Genomic DNA, 21,051 nt, shown 5'->3' on the forward strand with positions numbered 1-21,051 from the left:
GCCATACTCGAATGATTGGGACTTAATGCATTGAGAGCGGTGGTGTCGACATATCATCTACTTGTCTGATTTTCAATAAAGAATAGAATCAAAAAAATACGTAGGGATGAACAACTAGCTCGACGCTGCTTTATGATTTCTGTCAAAAGTAGTAAGCCTGAAGACTCTCTATCGATCGACAAACTGGATAAAGAAAAAATGAAGAAATGGGTGAGCCAGCTGAGCAACTAGTTTTGATCCCACTAAGAGAAGATGACCCTACAAAGATAATTCAAATTTGGTCACAGTTATTTGATCCAGAGCAAAAACAACTGATGGACATGCTGAGAGCAAACATTGATGTTTTTACTTGATCGATGACTGATATACCAGAGATTCCTTTGAAAGTGATAACTCATCGATTAAACATCGATCCTAAAGTTAGACCAATGAGACAGAAGAAAATATCTTTCACCTTCGAAAGATAAAGGATCATCGATCCTCACAACCGACTTCATTAGAGAAGCCAACTATCCTAATTGGCTCGCTAATATTGTAATGGTGAGAAAAGCCAATGAAAAGTGATGAATCTATATCGACTATACCAACCTGAACGAAGCATGCCCGAAAGACAATATTTTCTTATCAAAGATTGACCAACTAGTCGATGCAACATCAGGACATCAACTTTTGAGCTTCATGGATGCCTTCGTGAGCTACAATCAGATTCAGATGATATCTGAAAATGACGAGCATACTGCCCTCACAATCGACAAAGACATTTATTGTTACAAAGTGATGCTGTTCGATTTAAAGAATACTGGAGCAACTTACTAACAGCTGGTCAACAAAGTGTTCAAGACACAAATCAGATGTAACATGAAAGTCAACATCGATGATATGCTGATAAAAAGTGCTGAAACTTTTGATCATATTCAAAATTTATAAGAAGTCTTCGACATACTTCGACAACATCGGATAAAGCTAAATCCAACCAAGTGTACATTCGAAGTGACTGTCAAAAATTTTTTTAGATTTTTTATATCGCAATGAAGAATCGAAGCTAACTCGGAGAAAATAAAGGCCATCATCAATATAAAACATTCTAGCTCCAAGAAAGAGATACAACAACTCAATGAAAGGATCGCCGTACTTAGTTGATTCATCTCAAAGTCGGTAGGAAGATGTCTGTCCTTCTTCAAGACCTTGCGATAAATGAAAGACTTCTTATGGTTGGATGAATACTGACAGTCCTTCGAAGATCTGAAAAAATATCTGATATCTCCCCCACTACTCATAAAATCGAAGATGGAAGAAATATCGTATCTCTACTTGGTGACTTCAACAAAAGCGATCAATTCGGTGCTTGTCTGAGAGGATGAAAATTGGATTCAATGGCCAATTTACTACACCAATAAGGTACTCCATAATACCAAAATGTGATATCCAAGAACAAAGAAGATGAGCTATGCTCTGATCATATCGACATAATGACTTCGATCATACTTTCAAGCACATTTAATAGTGATCTTGACGGACTAGCCGTTAAAGATAATTTTGTATCGATCAGATATCTTTGGTCGGATGGCAAAATGGATAATCAAGCTCAGTGAGTTTGACATCCAATATCGCCCACGACCATCAATGAAGGTCCAAATTTTAGCCGACTTTATCGCCGAATGTACTATGCCCGATGATAGACCTGAGCACAAATTTGATGACAAGTCGGAAGAAGTTAAAAGTGCCAAGGTCGAATCTGAGTCGATATGGGTGCTTCATATCGATAGAGTATCCAATGCCTAGGGGAGTGGGACTGGCCTCATCCTTACTAACTCTGAAGGGACTGTAATGGAATACGTTCTTTGGTTTGACTTTAAAGCATCAAATAATCAAATCGAATATGAAGTCTTACTAGCTGGCTTGAAGATTGCCAAAGAGCTCGGCATAGACACCCTGAAAGTCTTTACCGACTCACAACTGATTATGAGATAAGTCAAGGATGAATTTGAAGTTTGAGATCTGACTATGATGAAGTACTTTTAGAAGGTGAAAGATCTCACACCAACCTTCAAGTATTTTAAGATCTCACATATTTTGAGAATAGAGAATGTCCGAGCTGATGCATTGTCTCGACTCGCAATCACTTCATCAAACTTACTCGATCGAATATTTATTGAATATCTCGAACAGTCGAGTATCGATAAAGTTGATGAAATACTATAAATAAATGATGAACCAAGTTGGATGGATCCGATCATCCAATACTTGATCGATGGGACTTTGCCCATGGATCTTTTGGAAGCCAAACGACTAAGGTGGATGGCCTCGCAATGCATCTTGATGAATGGACAACTTTACAAGAGGTCGTTCTTTCTTTCACTGCTTAAATGTTTAGGATCAACTGATGCCGACTATGCTCTCCGAGAAGTTTACGAAGAAATTTACGGAAATCACTTGGAGGACAAGTCATTGACTTATAAAGTCCTATGACAGAGGTATTACTGGCTCACCATGAAGAAAGATATAGTAGAGTTTATTTGGAGGTGCGAACCATGTAAGAAATATGCCAACATACATCATCAACTAGCCAGCCAGTTGACATCGATCATTGCACCATGGCCATTCGTGCAATAGGGAGTTAACATACTCGATCACTTCCCTTTGACGCTTGGTTAGAGAAAATTTTTGATGGTCATAGTAGACTACTTCACCAAACGGATGGAAGTTGAACCCCTGATGCAGATCACTGAAAGCAAGATGAAAGACTTCATTCAAAAGTCTATCATTCAAAGATTCAGTTTGCCGTATACCATTATCACCGACAATGATCAATAATTCGATAATCTGGTAATCAGAATTTTAAAGAATTTTGTACTTAGCTTCATATTACATACAAACTCATTTCAGTCAGCCATCCACAATCTAACTTTAAGGTGGAGGTGACAAATCAGACGATTCTATATGATCTCAATATCTGACTAAATAAAGTCTAAGGCCTCTGGATAGAAGAATTATATATGATTTTATGGGCGTATCGGACAACTCGCATTTCAATAAAAAAAAATCACCATTCAACTTGGCCTATGGAATAGAAGCAGTGATCCCAGTAGAGATTGGATTGCCATCAATGAGAGTTGAACAATATGCAGGGCCAAGTAACTCCGAATGTTGAAGAGCCGATTTGAACTTACTCTCAGAGACTCGACAACAAGTTCAAATTCGAATGGTCGTATATCGGTAAAGAGCCATCCGATATTACAATGCGAGGGTCAAACTGAAGGTCTTCCATCCAGAAGACTTGGTTTTAAAGAATGTAGAATTTTCAAAACTTTGAGACCAAGAAAAATTATCTTCAAACTGAGAAGGATCCTACTGGATAATCAAAATCCTTCGTCTGGATGCATACCAACTAGAGACTCTCGATGGAACAACTATTCTTCGGACATAAAATACTGATAATTTGAAAATATATTATCAATAAAGTTATCCACGTACAACACATCTGAAATGAAATGATCGAATTTTAATTTTTCTTAAATATTCATCTACAAAATGATATCTGACCGACAACTAATCAGCCAAAGATCCAATCTTGGTCAGACAACTCTATATACCAACTTCAGTCAAATAACTATATATGCTGACTCAGCTATGATTGAGCGAAACAATATGCCGACTTAATCACGATTGAGCAGAATAATAAGTCGATTTGATCTCGACTAAGTCAAAAAATATACTGACTCGACTTCGGTCGGTCGAAAGATATTCGGTTTGTCACCATATATCGAATACTTAAAAAAAATTTTGTCTAAAGTTCAGTTGGTTGATATCCAGCTAACAGATGAATTCTACGACTTTTATGACTTCAACTATCAATTCTGAGTCGGCATACCGATTGATGATCGATTATCCGATAGATATTTGACTGCATTGGTAATGATGACGAACAACACATTCAAAGAGTTCAACACTTAGAAAACTTTTTATTTATTTATCAACAAAAGAGTGCAAAATTGGATCCAAGATCCAGTTACAAAAGAAAAGTCGGACTATCATCCGACAACAAAAAGAAAAATCTATGATCGCTAATCGGCCTCCTCCTTAACTATGTCAATAGCTGCCGCAGCTCCAATTTCATAGCCTTCGATTGTGGCCGATTCTATTCCGACCGACTCTAGTGCGGTTTCCTCTGTAGTTGGGATAGACTCTATCGTGATTGATGCAACTTCCTCAGTCGAGACTGTTGCCTTATCGGTTGGCTTCTCTTCTACCACCCCGCTAGGATGGTGATATGGCTCAGGTTGAGGTCCAGATAAAATTTTTCGATAATGTTTCTGCCATCTTCATATCCAATCCAGTAGGCCTGTTGCCACCCTCAAAGATTTCATTCTTGAAATTCTCAAATACTTTATAATCATCAACGGCCTGCTCCTATGCCTGATTGAGTGCCTCTCGAGCTAACTTCACTTCCTCTTTGGCAAAAGCCAACTCTGCATCGATCAGTACCAACCTCTCCTCAGTGGCCCGATACCTTCTCCATTCCTTCTCCAGCTCCTCGATGCAGCCATCATATTTTCTTCGGAGCCGGTTGATCGAGCGCTTCTTGCTCTTAATTTGGGACTCCAGGGACTCAATAGTCTATTGGGCCAACTCTAATTCGGCTCTAGTCGACTCCAACTCAGCCTTAATGTGAGAGATTTCCTCTTGGTGCACTTTCTCCCACTCAACCGTTGTCTTTTTTCATTCAGTTACTGTTTGAAAACACTCGATGCCAACGGCTTTTTTGACATTGGCGAGCGCAACCTTTTCGGTCCACATTCGATGGAAGTCCGTGATATTTTGATAACCACTCTCCAGCGCAACATGTCTTACGCAAACTGAAAAGAAGAGAAAACAAGTTAGAAAAATAAATTAGAGAAGACAATTGGAAAGTAAAATACCGACTTATATTAAGGATTATTGGGTAGAAGGATGAAAATATTTCAGACACCGTCCAACTCTTCCTACTCTCCCTGTCGGTCAGAAGAAGTGTAGTCTCAAAGAATCGCTTGGCCAACTTAGGGTTTGCTAAAGCCGACTCACCGGCTAGAATCTGAATGTCGAAGAGCTCTATGAAGCCCGTCGACGACCCATCATCAGTCGAAGTCACCGGTGCCTTCCCTCGCTCTCCAGTAAGTGACTGATCATTTGATGCCGCCATCTATTTAGGTGTTGAAGGTACCAAAGTTATATCGGTGCCGTGGTGACTGGTTCTGGTTCAAGCATGGGAGTTGCCCGAGACTCCATCGATGTGGCTCTAGCTGGTGGTGGTTCAGTAGTGGTGACATCATTAATGTCAGACTACTCCGATAATGAGACTTCTGGTGGCAGAAGCATCGTCGGGGCTGATAGTGTGATGACCGGCTTAGCTCGAACCTGTGTGACAACTACTGACGGAATGTTGGTCTGGCTCACTACTGTCGAAGGAGTATCGATCTGACCCTTCTTCGGAGCTTGGGAAGGGCCTGCACTTGCAGTAGGCCTCTTCTTGGCGGCAAGCCGTCGGACTTCATCTGTCGAAGGTCGAGCTGTACGCTGCATAGCTGCAAATAAAAAGTAGCAACTTAGTTACAAATCTGAAGCCAGATAAAAAAAATGATGATGAAAATGAAAGGTCAACTATATTATACCTATGGCAAGCACTGAACTAAATCCGATGTCGTAGAGAGACTGCTCCATCAACAGCTCCTGTTGCGAGAGAACTTCCATATCCTTCAATCGGAGGAAGTCTTTCTAATTGATTTCATCAATCCAGCTGTGTTCATTTGGGCTAGCCCTTGGATTCCTCCAAGTGGAAGGAAAGTTTAGAAGAAGAAATAAAGAAAAATTGCGTCTTCCAATCATGGATGGAGGACGGGAGACTAAGAATGAAAGATAGACCCTTCCTTAGACTGAAGAACCACTAGTCTTCAACCTTCGGATGAGAGCGAAGAACAAAGAAAGCAAGAAAAAGAGAAGGTCTGGGTTTGATCGGGATCATACGACACAATAAAGCAAAAGCAATAAGAAGTCGATTGGAATTCCGCACAAGTTGGGCTGGACAGAGTTGGTAATAATCAAGAATATTTCGAATGAACTCCAGAATCGGGAACTAGAGCCCAGCCCAAAAGTTCTTAACATAAAAGGCAATCTGATCCGAAGGAAGAGAAATCATCCAACTATCCGGATCCTGTGCAAATAGCTGAAACTACTTCAGGATGTAGTACTGATCCTGGAGACAAATGACGATGGGTTCAGTCAAAGAGAAAATCTCTACCATCGGGCTCGGAAGAGAGTCGCCAATCGAACCAGTCGGTCGTCTACTCTAAAAAGGCTGAGGGATGAGTGCTCTACCTATAGGTCTATCATCTTCTATCCTAGGCTGAGGGATGAGTGCTCAGAAATGCAAGCACATTCAGAAGCATTGCTTAGTTCAATTAAAAAGAATACCGAAAAAAATTAAGTTTTTAAAAGAAAGTCAGTACTTGTATGCATCAAAGGTGCAAGATCTCTATGCTCATGCATTTGGTTCGGTGAACAAGTGATGGATGTTTGCTATACCATCATACTAAAGCTAGCAAGCACATCCAGAAGCATTGCTTAGCTTGATTAAGAAAGAATACCGAAAAAATTAAGCTTTTAAAAGAAAGTCAATACCTGTATGCATCAAAAGTGCGAAATCTCCTGCTGGGATGTTGTTTTGCCTTTATCGATTGGGATGTTGTTTTGCCCTTGCTGATTCCTTGATTGATCGATAGTATATAGCACAAAGCAAAGTTAAATCACTAGCTTCTCTTCAGAAGCATTATCGAATCCAGCATCATATGGTGGCAAAAATTTAGCCTTCAGCTCCATAATAGAAGTTTCCTTCTGCTCACTTTTTGCTCCTTCGCATTGTTGCATCGAACCCGACTAGTTCCTTAAAGTGACCATGACTTCTCCGCTTTCTCTGGCTAGAAGAAAGATTAAAAATCATGAAGAACTTCACCTACTCTCTTTTCCTTGAATAAGTTTACCAATCGGAATCCTATCATCATTGTCATTATCATCCTTATCATCATCCTGACTCTTTCTGCCACTGGCCACCATTTCAGAAGCATGCTTCCTTTTGGAAGATGACGTGCATAAGCAATTCTCCTTGTATTGCCTATTTCCATAGTCCAATGCATCAACCTTTCTCCAATCAGAATTGAACTTCTCAGCACTCTTCAAAGTGTTGGCAGTGGCGCTTGTCTTTTCATCACTATCACTGCTACTAGTGATATCAATGAACATTTTTGATAGACTGTATGCCTTAAGCTGCATAAAAGGAGGTTTCTTTTTTGCAGAACCCATTTGATGCTTTGCCGAGCACCGCGTTAGAGCATGGTTTCCATGAGCTTCCACATTTCGTTGGCTGCTATTCTCCTCTGATTGCTTTCCCCGCTTCTCTTTCTCTGCCGACTTTTGCCGCTCTATTATACTAGCATTCTCTTCGATCAGCCGCAACGTCCGAACTTGTAACTCTACAAACTTCTTTTTCCACTCATCCTTTGACATTCGCTTCATGCACTCTCCATCCCTATTCACTGCCTTGAGCTTAATAAACTCATCCTTTCTCTCTTCCTCCTTCTTAAGCTCTGCTAATGAAGCATCGATTCTATGTAGAGCCCTCTGTTCCCTCACTTTCACTATACATAGGTCTTTTTTGATTCTGGTTAACTACTCTTCGAGTCTCATACAATTCTTTTTGAATTTCTCAAGCTCCTCACATGCGATGAGCTTCTGAACCTCTGACTCCCTATGCTTTGCCTCCAGTGAGGCACTGAAGTCCCTCTCCTCGTGAAGCTTCTGCTCCAACTCGAAGACTCTTCTTCGAAGTCCCACCTCTCCTTTCTTGGACTTCTCTTCTCATTCCAAGCACCTCTCAGCGACGGCCTCTGCCTGGACATCCAAGCTCTTATATTTTGCATCCAGAACGCCATCCTCAACCGCCCTCATCCTCCCAATCTCGATCTTGAGGGATTTCTCCCGCGAACTCAAAATCACTGTGACCGTCTCATACTTAGACTTTCAGAATGAGGACTCCAAGAAGAAGACGAGATCCTCAGTGGAGAAGCACTCGAGATCATCGAAGAAGACCTTGAAGCCATCAATCTCCTACTGTGGCCATTTCGGTGCGGAAGCCCTAGAGTTGTTCTTTTGGTTCGTGCCTATCTACATCACGATTGCGAACGAGGATGACAAGCACTCCGATAAGGATGTTGTAAACCCTAACCTTAGTTTGAAAATTTTTGACGGAATTGGAGAGAAATAAAGGGACGAGGGGAGAAAAATTTTAAGGGTTTTCGGACGATTGGGCTTATCCAAAAATCGAAGTTATTTGGAGGTAAAGGCGAGGACAACCCTTCAGCAGTCAATGTAACCCTTCAACAGTCCATGTCATTGCCTCCACTGGATCACCCCAGTTATGCCTAGGGCTAGATACAATTCGACCAATTCGATTTTGAATGATTTTTTAAATCAAATTGATGTTTCGATTTAAAATTTTTTAAAATTAAATATTTTCACTAAATATAATCGATTTCTTCGGTTTAATTTTATATCAATTTGGTTTGTTCATATAGCTTTCCCAAATATTTGAACGATTAGAATAATTTTTCAGTTTAAGTGGATTAGTCGATTAGATTTTTATTTTTTGTTTCTTTATTATGGTACATAATCAAGTCAAATTTGGTTCACATTGAATTGAAATAGGACAAAATTAATATTTCAGATTCTTAATTCGTACAAAGTACATAATCCAACTCTGAACAAACATGTAACACGAGTGTATATATAAATATATGAAGCATGTAACATATATATATGTATATATATACATATACAGATATATATATACATATACATATATATACATATGTATGTATGTATGTGTGTGTGTGTGTGTGTCTATATATATATATATGTGTGTGTGTGTGTGTGTGTGTGTGTGTAATGACAGTATTTTAATTTCGGTTTATCAATTTGGTTTGGTTTCATCGGATTTAATTTCGGTTTATCAGTTTGGTTCGGTTACAACGGATAGCATAAATTAATAAATCAACAATCAAATTGAAATATTAATTTTTTTAATTTATTCAACCGAATTGAACCACTTAAACCATCAGTTCGCTATATTTGATTCGGTTCGGATCGGGTTGGATGGTTTAAATGATTTGAATGAAATTTTTGACAACCCTAATCACGCCACGAAGACAGCCCGTCAGCACCAAACCCAAGAGAACCAAACGGGCCAAGTCCATCTTCAAATGCCGGGCAGGCCGTTGGTCCGCGGGCTGTGTCCGGGCCAGGCCCGGAGTCGCACCCTCCTTGCCCGAGGTCTAAAAGCACATCTCCACCATCTGCAGGTCCGAAGTCACTGGGCCCTCCACCCGGGCCATGTCCATGTCCACCTGAGCCAACCCTCGGTCAGCCAACACGGATGGGGGAGACCCGGACTGAGTTGGCGAATCGCCGCACACCGACGCCCCCGAGTTGCGCCGGTCGGACTGCTGATCTGGAGACCGCCGGCGAGACACTTTATATGGCTTCTTCCAAATCCGAGGGGGAACCTGGAAGACTCGGATGCCTCAGGGGCGATTCCACATGACTCGGTCTAGGAGTCGACACGGCGGGTCGTGACTCACCTTCCTTCTTCCCCTTTGATCAACCGGTGGCAACCCTAGGAGGCTGGAGTTTGGAAGTCATCAGCCAAGGGCCCAGCCGAGGCCGGGCCACAGCTCCCGGTCCCTCTCCACCACCGAACGACGCCGGCTTGATGGGATCCAGCTCAAAACCTCCATGGTGCCGGATTCACCTCAACAACATTCTCCGGCCAAAGAGAGCTGTTGGCTGGCGGCAAACAACACGTTTCATCGGAATGGCCGATCCGTCCACAGGAGAAGCACAGATCCGATTCTTCCCGTTGATGGAGACTCCGGGCTTCAACGGCGCCGATGCGTCGATCTCCACCTTGACTCGGGCGAACCGCGTTTTCTGGAGCTGGTCGGTGAAGTTGTCGATGACCACCGGCTTCCTGGGCTCCTCCATAGTGCCCAAAATCCGCCGCGTACTCCAAAACTCAATCGGGAGAGAAGGGAGACGTAGCCACACCATTGTTCTTTGACCATATCTGTTCCCGGCACAAAATCTGGCACCCACGGCTCGACGGCAAGGAGCTAACCGGCGACGATCCAGGGGCCAGCATTGAGTATAACATCCCGTTCCTCTTCCAATTTAAACCGAAAAAGCAGGTGATCTTCGGCCAGTGAAAAAGCTTCGACATTCCCTTCCGGCCAGCCTTTTCCTTTAAAATCGTTCGAAACCCAGTCGATGGGAACCCGCGGCCAAGACTCCGGGCGAACATTGCCACCTTCTCCGATTTCCCTGCGCTTCCTCCATCTCGTCTTCAGGGAACTCCAGGACCTTCGTGAAGTATCGCTGAAGTTGCTCCACCTCACCCGCCGAGATCTTATGCGACGTCCACACAGTCTGCCGCGATTGGCCCTAGGCAACCTTAGCCACGTTCGAGCCCCTTCGCCGGCGACTGCCGACGCTCGGCTTCCTCCATTTCCAGATCCCATTGGACTGTCCATCCTCCGCCGTAAGCCGGCCCTACCACCCGCTCGATGAAAAGCCGCAAAGAGACCCAAAGTGTCAAGACGACCGCTCTCGGCGACCCCAATGGTTTCTTTTTGGAAAAAACAAAAACAGGTTCGGTATAGGAGAATTCCCGCCACTGGCAACCTTGTCCGGGTGCCGAAAGATTGATTCCGTGGCTCCGGGTGTATTTATGGCAGAATGGTTTAATAAATCCGGTTTACCAAAAATAATAAAAGAAACACTGAATCTTGCTGCCGGATTCACAAAGATTTGGATGGCGAATTTATTTAGGAAGCTTCCAAATTATAATCCCTTCTCCATCCTTCATTGCTCTCTGCTCCACTTAAACTCTCCAAGCTCTTAACACCCTTCAGGTGGTTTTTTTTCCTTCATTTCTTCCCAATAGTTGTTTTGAGTCTTTTGACAAATTATTGGGCTCGCAATTGATTTGCTTCGGTTGTTTCAGGTCTTCTGCCGCTGTTTGTTTTCATTCTTGGGAGGATTTTGAAAGGAGGAGAAAAGATTTGAGGTATGGTTCTATTTCTTGATTTTTTTGAGTTAAACAAAAGAGAGATATTGATGAAATCATTTGCTTTTTATCCGAATGCTATGAAATTTTAGTGGATATGCTGCAATTTGTGCTTTGTAGTTCTATTCCTTTTATTGTTTTTGGATGTCATTTGTGTTGTTCAATTTGAAAGCAACATATTTTCTGTGTTGAATTTAGACAAAGATTCAAGTCCGAGCGGGATGTCCCATAGGATCTCGAGACAGGGTATCATCCCATGCATCGGGATAGGGCCATCCCACTAACATCCCAACGTCCCAATAGGGATGCCTTGGGACATCCTCTATCTCAACCACATCCCATAGGATTTAAAATTTTGAATTTAGATGATTTGAGTCGAGGCTAGAAGAAACCAGATTAAGAATTGGACGAAAAGCTTGATGGACAATATTATGGTAGTTTTCTTTGTAGAGACGGTGGCAGAGTGGGATGATGATCCCTAAATGGGTCTTTGATTTTTTTTTTATTGAGTTCATATAGTAAAGTAGATAATTTTTTTCAGGAATATGATGGTATTTATGAGGATTTTATATCAGCCTGATGGATTTTTTGGGCCTCACCCATTGGGTGGTTTCTGCAATGCATTCGGTCTAGCATGATGTGCTAGGCCTAGCTCCTCTGTCACTCTAGGGCTGCATAGATCTTCTTGAGCATTTGAACCATTTTGATTTATATGTGGGCCTCATTTCTATCAAGTTTGAAGAAATTTGCGATTATATGTTTATTCGCAATTCCATAAATAAGAAGCTTGCCACCTGAGGATGTTTGCTAGGGCTTTAAGGATAAGCCTGGGTCATTGACACCATTAAAGGCCTATTTGGATATTCCTATAGGATTAGGCTGAAAATTCTTTAGGAATTGGGCATGTTGGTCCATCTGGCTTGCGTTTTCTTATAGCCTATCCAAACCCAACCCAAATCTTAGCCTTTATGCTGTAGAAAAGAAAAAAAGACCTTCATATATCTTTTTTTTTTTTGCTTTCTATAGGATTTGAGCTGGATGAAGTTTGGTTGATATAAGGCCATTTTTAAACGGACAGTCCAATCCATGAATCCTAAAAGATATTCAGCTCAGTTCTGTAGGAATATAGCTACACAAGCACCAAAGTTGGATTTTTGTGCCATCATTTTACATACCTATGTAATTTAATAGAAATTCAAGGAAAAATAAGTATTTGACAACAAGAAGAGGCTTTGCAGTTCCTAGATATCATTGTACAGATAGTTTAAGAGTAACATAGAAAGCTAGTAGTCATCTTAATAGAACCTTTCAAGCTATTCACCGCAATGATGGCGTCAATCTCGTCCTGAATTCAGTCCTCCAAGCCTCTCCATTCAAGCAGCACTATGCTCCTTGACTATCCTCACAAGCACTTGTGCATGCTCACACCAAAGAAGGTTGTATTAAAGTTTCAATCGGTTAATAACATAGTAATTACCCCTGCCAATATCGAAGTGATGATAAAAGTAGGAATAGTGTCACTAGAATGGACCACACAAACAGGGATCCTTTATCAGAAATGTCTCCACCGGCTGTGTGTGTGAACCCACACATTCACGAAGTCACAAACACAAAAGCATGTACATGTGCACACAAGGAGAGAGACACATACAGAGAGAGACAGAGGAGTGGGTGAGGGAGAGAATCAAAATCAATCTAATTTGGTGAAAAACGGCTAAAACCACTTAAATTAGTTCAAACTGACTGAAACTGATCAGGACTCTGAACCTAGGTGTGTTTCAAATTGGTGTTGATCAAAACTTAGAACCTTTTACACATGCGGCAACTTTCAGTGAAAAGCAATTTGTATTGTAGATCCATGACTTATCTGACCCTTAAGACTTATCTGACCCTTAAGATTAACATCGCTTAGTATGATAGCTACCTTATTAAGTTAGTATTTGCATGAGTTTCTTAATTTTAACTACAGTAAGAAGTCAAAAAACTTATCAAGTACTTTTAGGTCCATTTTAGTTGTTTTGCTGTGAAGGACAATCTTTCCTCAATAGAGCGTAGAATTGCTTGCAGAATAAAATTGTATTTATGCGGGGACTTGGCGACTAGCCTTATCACACATTGTTGAGCTTGTTTGAAAACCACATTATTAATTCATTGCAAAAAATTGATACAGATAAAATCTTCCAAAGGCAAAAGAAATTGACCATTACCAATGATACTCTTGATCAAATTCTCATTATTCCTTGATGTTATTTCTTCTTCATCAAGCACCCATACACAGATGTCCCTTGCCAGTATTGCAGAAGTTGATCTATTTATTATGGGATATCAGAGTTGGCTGGACTATCTTGTGTTGTCTTCGATGAAAAGAAACATTTTGACACTGGTTATGGTTCAAACCATTAGATGTAATGTCTAGAGTTATATAAAATGTCAAAAGTAACAATAATGGGATAGCTTTCTTATTTATGATAGAATATAATGGAATCTGATGAACAATACAACACAAGGTACAAAAATCCAAGAAGGAGCTAGGTGGTAAATGATGATATGGATGTCATTCAAGCTCTTAACCATGACGAGGATGTCCTACTCAGCCGCATATCCAGACCTCCAAGGACTCTAAGCAGAACATAATTTCCATATGGAATGATACCTTTTCTTTCAACTTTTCCACACCACTACCAAATCTCCTTGTTCGGGTTTAAGATTTACAGGAGGGCATAAATTTCTCCTGTATATTCTATCTGCTGAAAGCAGAGTTGAGGTGTTAACATTTAGTTTTCCGCTCATCAGCCAGCACATTTTCTTTCTTTCTAGGTTTCATAGGCAAACATGGATCTAAAATGCTTAATACCCTGCTCATCACGAATTTTTATCATGTTAGTGAACCTTCTTATGACATTCTATGTTTTAAATGCAAAGCTGTTAACTATCTCGTACGCAGTAAAATGGACATGAGCTTTCACTGTAGAATTGAAAGACAACTCATATTGTAATAATTGGAACTTTTTTGGGCATGGTTAACCTGTCTCTGTAGATTTTGCTGTCCCTGCATTTGTGATGCATTTAACTGTTCATTTCACCGAGGGAAAAAAGGAAAAAAGAAAATTGATTTCAGTGAATTTTTGATAATTTTCTCTATATGTTATTTTCACTCTATGAGCCAATTTGTCACTCATGCAGTTTATAGTATGAATAATATGAATATGGCTATCATCTGCATGTCCTGGAAAAGACTTATTTTCTTGTATCTTTCAGATTCCTGGTGCGTAGTTTCTCAAATACAGACAAGTTAATGGAAATAAGTTTTGCTTAGAGGCTACTGTGAGGTGAAAGCTAAGCTTTTAGAGATGAAGAAGAAACATAGATATAGGAAATTCTTATCTTCCATATTCGGGAGCTGCATCAATGCTAAGAAGTCAGACATACTGGAGAACAAGAAAGGTACTACTGCATAAGGTCTTCATACTACATTCTTAATCCGTTGAAAAATATCCTTTTTTTTGGAATGGTGTCCTGAGATTGCTGTCGTTATTTTCTACAAATTTTCTTCCATTGGTCAAAAAGATGCCTGGGTATGTTTCCAGCTTCTCTCTTGACTGATCTGTGATACAAGCACGAGCCTTTGTTGTCATTTTTTAATAATTTACTGGTTACAGTCTGCAAGAGTGTTGCTGCCATATGGTTATTTCCATTATCAGTTTGTCCAGTTTTGACATGCAAACATATTCCAATTGTTCTTTAGTCTGGTATTGGATATTTTAGTTAACCTGGGGTTCTTTCCATGTAATTTCACCCTTTTTAAAAAAAGAAAGGAAAAAAAAAAAAAAACTGTGAGTGGACCAGTTATATTTTCTTTCTGCAGACATCAAGAAGTATGTAGAGAAAATACTGAAGCTAATAAGTGAGAAGGAGAGTGATCCATCTGCAAATTCATTTAACAAGTCTGAATTGGCTTCCCTTATCAAGGATTTTCACAAAGTCTACCAAACTCTCTTGGCACTTTATGATAGCTTGTCTGTGAAGTTAAACAAGAAAGTTCACCATGAAAAAAGCAGTGGAAGCTTTTCATCTGCCTTTGGTTCCTCTGAATCAGACTCATTAGATTTGGAATCAGCAGAAATTTATGACAAGGAAAGATGAAGCAAAATTCAAGAATGGAAAGTGGAAGTGCAGAGCTTATTAGAGGATTACATAACTTTGCGGGAACAGTTGGAGGATGCAAAAAGGAGAGAGAATGAGCTACGGGCTGGAGCTGCAACAATGTTTGCAAATCTTTCTGATTTTGAAAGTTCTAGTTGAAATGCTTTCAAATCTAATTTAGAAAGTATATAAATAAATAATTGTGCAGAATTAACCAACCACGTGAACAACGTATCTTTATATGATGGACAAGGGTTACCTTATAGAGATTTCACATGTGCAAAATCCTCCAAAGTTCACACACGATGTTCTTGAACTTTTCGCCCTTTATGCCTTAAGAGGGAGTGATGGCTTCCATAACATAAGATTCTACATCCATGCTTTATAGGGTTTCTTAAACCCTTGATATAGCTTTTCAAAAGCTTTTAGAATTTTTATTTGTTTAGTCAGGTCATGAATTCTTAAATGACTTTTAGAATTCCAAAACCTCCTAAACATTTAGTGAGGCCATCATGGTATATTGAATTCCTGGAATTCCCAAAACCTCCAAATATTTTGTCAGGTCATGATAGTATATTGAATTCCTAGAATTCCCAAAACTTCCAAATATTTAGTAAGGTCATGATGGTATATTGAATTTGTAGAATTCCCAAAGCCTTCTAAACATTTAGTGAGGTCTTAGTGACATGAAATTCCGATATCTTATTTCATGTATACAGGCTAGGGTAAAAACATGTAGCGTGGGATCCTTATGGGATCTCTTCCTCTAGTAAATTAGTCCCCACTAACTTAACAATTGTAATCATGCCCATCAACAAATTACAATCTCACCCAAAGGATTAGAGATTTATTTGTGAGACCCCTTTCATAGTTTCTCACATATTAGTCCCTCCATCAACTAATATTTCATATAAGCTAATAGGATTAAACCACCAATGACACTATCAATCTTCAACTTATATGTATGTCTCTATATAATAAATGAACAATTAAATTAATTTAAAATTTTTAATTTAGAAATATATATCATATATATTTATTATTATAGATAAAACATAACACAATTTTTCAAATTGATCAGCCGGATTTTCTGTTCAATATAAGAGACACAATCTAAAATATTCTTTTCTACCATAGGAATGATGAATTCTCTATTGGATGACAACAAGCCTTCGTGCACTCATTGTGTAGTCCAACATATCCGTATATAGCCTTTTATTAGGCATCACTAGTTGACAATATCAAAACCACACAAATTGTACATCAGACTTAATAACATCCTCAGGTCATAAAGACTTTCTGTGTATTGTGCTTAGAACACGGTGATAGTGTTAGATTTAAGAATATATATACTGGTCCAATTCAATATTTGGCTCCTACAAATATTTTCAATGTTACTAAGAGTCTCCACTCTAGTGATTGAGACATATCATTCTATGACAAATAATACTACAACATGCAGCAACCAACAATGAGCACATTATCCTAACTAGGCACTTAGATTGTGGACAAATTTAATGTTACAAAGAAAATAGAATATCATGTCTCCCTGTCAATGATCTCTATCATCAACATGAATTCCATACGATGGAACATAAGGATAGATTATGTCATCAAATATAACATCAAAGCAATACCCATGAAATATGCATGTAGTGAAAATAAAATATTACTTTATTATCAAATAATAAGATTTATTGGCTTTGTAGGGCATACCATTCTTTCAGAAAGGCTCTCAGCTAATTTAGCAGAAAGGCAAGCAGTGATTGCAAAATCGGAGAACAATCTCCAATCCATGGCTAAGAGTGTCAAAATCTTGCAAACTAAGAATGGAGATCTTAAGCAGAAGTTAGAAATTCTCTCTCAGAAAGAAGTTGACATATATCAGAGGATAGGAAGTTTTAACGAACAAAATGAAATTCTGATATTAGAAAACACAAAAGCTTTTAGTTGGCTACATGATGCAGAAAAAGACATAGAAGAATGCAGACTTGAAAATGAATGGATGAAAAATGAGATATCCAAATTGGCATCCGATAACAGAGAATTGAAGCAAGAAATGGAAGAGAGAGCTCAGCTGGTGGATTATTTGATTCAGCAATTAAGCAATACAAATAAAGAAAAGGAAGCATTGAAATCTGAAAGCTTCTTTTTTTGGAGCAAGATACAGGATGCAGAGAAAGCTTTGGCAGACCTCAGAGATGAATCTGATAGGCTGTCTATTGAGAACAAGCAGTTGTTGTCTGAGAATGAAAATTTGAAAATTAAGCTGGAGGATTCTCAGAGAAATGGGGATGAATTGAACCAGAGATTGGCAGCTATTGGAAAAGAGAAGGGAACTTTGGAGTCAGAGATTCTAAGGTCCTCACATCCGATGCAAGAGGCTGAGAATACTATTAAGAACCAGAAATCGGCTACTGATTGGCTGTCTTTCGAGAAGAAGCAGTTGTTGTCTCTGAAGGAAAGTTTGAAACTTAAGCTGAATGGTTCTCGGAGAAAAGGAGATGCACTGAACCAGAGGTTGGCAGCAAGTGAAGAAGAGAAGTGAGCTTTGGAGTCAGAGATTGTAAGGTCATTGTCACAGATACAAGAGGCTGAGAACACCATTAAAAATCTGACAATGGACTCTGAAGTGTTGAAAGATGAACAAGCAAAATTGCTGAATACTGTTAATGATCTGTGCCAGCAAATAAAAGCCAAAAACGAGGAATTTTATGCTTTGAAATCTAACCATAAGGAAGCTGTGGAACTGGCTCAAGAAGCATGGGATAAAGAAGAAATCTTGATGATGGAAATGGAAAATATAAAGAATATGAACTCCCCGTTATTGCTTAATTACGAGGAGCTGGGGCAGGAACTGACAGCTAGAACCCAGGAAGCATCTGAGTTAAGGCAGAGCTTGCAGGCAACGAATGATGAGAAGCACTTATTGATCACAGAAACTCTAGCACTTTCAAGCAAAATAGAGCAGGCTGAAATCAATGTGAATGATTTGGAAGCTCAAATAGAACAACTAGAAATTGATAAATCTCAATTGCTTGTCAAACTCAATGACCTGGGCCTTGACTTGGATGGAGCCAATCTCCAACTGACTGGTCTGAACAACGAACTTCGCACAGCAGCAGACAAAATTAACACATTGGCCTCAGAAAATTCAAGGGCTATGAGCAACTTAAAGCAGGCAGATGCTTATAATAAGGAACAAGAAAATGAGTTGAAACAGTTGAAAGAGGAAAATTTGATACCGCAGGAGCACAAAAGCAAGCTGGAGGTGGCTAAGAAGCTCTTCAATGAGTCAAAGAATGAATCAGAACAACTAAGATATGGTAAATCTCTGTTGCAGATTGAAATTGATGACCTGAATCTTAAATTGGAAATAGTGGATCTCCAATTGAGTGATCAGAATAGAGAAATTGGAGCTGCAGTGGAGGAAAAAAATGCATTGACCTCAGAGTTAGAGCAGGCAAAGGATAATGTTAGGAAACTAGAAATTGAGCTGCAACGGCTGAAGGAAGAAAAGTGCATGCTGCAACAAGATAATGAAGATCTGTACAATCAAAACACTGATCTGGAGAGAAGGCTGGAAGAAACAAGAGGTGAAGTGTTATCTCTCACTAAGAAGCTTGAAGTGCTGAAGGAAGCATCCATCCATGCAAATGAAATTCAAATGGAGCTAGATTTGCTGCACATCCAGAAAAACATAGTGGAAGAACAGATGAAAATTATTAGGGATGCTTGCTTAGAAAATCAGATTTTGATGAATGACTTGGAAAACAAGCTAACGAGTAAAATTTTAATTCACGAAACTATGCTGGAAGAGCTGAGCAGTAGCTTTCATGAATTGCCTAAGACGTGCAATCAATTCAAGGATCAGTATCGGGAGTTATATGCAAAGTTTCATAGTGCAGAGACTGTGAGCAAAGAGCAGAAAAAACAAATAAACAATCTCGTGGAGAATTGCAGTGAACTCTTGGAAAAAATCTCACTTTCTGAAACAGAAAAAACCTGGGTGGATAAAGAGATTGCGAAGTTGAACGGACAAGTTCAAACAGTTAAAGTCCAACTCCACTTATCAAACCAGAAGCTTGAAATAACTGAAACTGAAAACAAGGAGAGGGAAGAAATACATAAGAAGATGGTGGAAGTCATGCAGAAGAAATGCATAGAACTTGAGGAACAGATGTACACATCTGGTAAAAAGTTGGATTTCTGAGAAAATGAGCTCATAAGAGTGAAAACAGCTGTCAACCCTGGGATTTCAGCTTTAGATATGGGACTACGTGAGCTAGAAACCCTCTCTGAACCGGAGCACAGTCAGATCCCAAGTCAATTATTAATATGCATGGAAGAGCTAAAGATCATGAAGAGTTAGTTGGGGGAGCGGATTTATGAGAAGGAAATACTGATAAAAGAGAAAGCTGAGCTGACAATGAGATTGGAATGCAAGGATGGGATGATCTTGATGTTAAAAGATGAGGCAGGGAGTCTAGGAGCTAAGTTGGCTGAGAAGGAAAAAGAAAGTGAAGTTGATGGAAAATGTGCACGAGTCTCAGAAGAAGATGGAGGACCTGGAGAAGAGGGTGAAGGAGAAGGAAGAGGAGGTGCTGGCCAAGAATGATGAGAAAAGGGAGGCCATAAGACAGTTATGTTTGTCGATTGAATACCACCGCGAGAAGTGTGATTATCTTGTCCGGTACCTCCCTGCAATACTCAAGAGAACTGGACGTTCATTGTAAAATTCCTTGTTTTCCCCATCTCTTCTTTCGCTGACTTTGGATAACCAGTGAGATTGTGGGAAGAGAATGGAGGCTGTGGTTCAGCTCAGCATCAAATCGTTAAAAAAACCATCACTTTAAGAATGCAGAAGTTAGCTGAGGCATGCTTTCGCGACTCATACGTTCTATAAACAGTGAATGTGACTGGCATGCTGGGGAAAATGGTAAGAAGCAAAGGTGTTTCCTTTCAAATTGCAAGAATTCATTTGTGATTGTTGGGGAATAATGAGGGAAGTGAACAAATTTATACATCAATTTCGTATGTATAAATACTAGAGTTTACAGGAGAAAACATGAAAGAGAAAAATATAGAGAAAGAGAAGGAACCACAATGGTGGTGAAGGATCATTAGTGTTAACAGTCATCAAGGGAGCCAGAGATCTCCCGAGCTTTCTGTGAGTGTCTACCATTTTATCCAAACATAAAATTTGCCAAACTGGATGGTGTGATGTGTTTTTGGAAGAACAATGCTGATCAACAGACTATTCCAAAGGAAGATCCTTGCATTTATTTCATGCCAAATTTAGCAAGCAAGAGCCATAAGAAATTGATCCCATGTTTTTCTAATAGATGAACTTATCTTCTTGCCTCTCTGGGAAGTCCATAGTGCATGAAGGTTCAGGGGTTGACCATCCACATTAAAGGGAAATATTAAAGCAAACCAAATGCTTTTCAGAGAATGAGCACCTAATAAAATGATGCAACGCTATTTCCAAGCTAGGTCCACAAAATGGACCATGAGAGCTCACCCTCCAACCATTTTTAGCAAGGATCTTCCCTTTGTGCCTCTGTTTTTCGGTGCAAGTTAAAGAAAACTTTTACTTCAGCATAATAGCTTTTCGAACAGATTTGTGGTATGGACAGAGTAAAACCCCATTGTCAATGCACCTGTAATAAGAGTCTATAATGAAGATGCCATTATCAGTTAGGTTCCATAGGAACATTTGCTAGTCTTGAAGGTCTGAAGGTACAAAAGGGATCCTG

The 21,051-nt window shown here is 39.7% G+C and overlaps 2 pseudogenes; one reads left to right on the forward strand and one right to left on the reverse strand.

Annotated features, from left to right (window-relative positions):
* Positions 1 to 6,981: 6,981 nt before the first annotated feature.
* Positions 6,982 to 9,821, reverse strand: LOC114912955 (uncharacterized; annotated as a pseudogene).
* Positions 9,190 to 20,563, forward strand: LOC105039568 (uncharacterized; annotated as a pseudogene).
* Positions 20,564 to 21,051: the final 488 nt, after the last annotated feature.

This window comes from Elaeis guineensis, chromosome 2 (assembly GCF_000442705.2).
Source record: "Elaeis guineensis isolate ETL-2024a chromosome 2, EG11, whole genome shotgun sequence".
NCBI classification, from domain to species: domain Eukaryota; kingdom Viridiplantae; phylum Streptophyta; class Magnoliopsida; order Arecales; family Arecaceae; genus Elaeis; species Elaeis guineensis.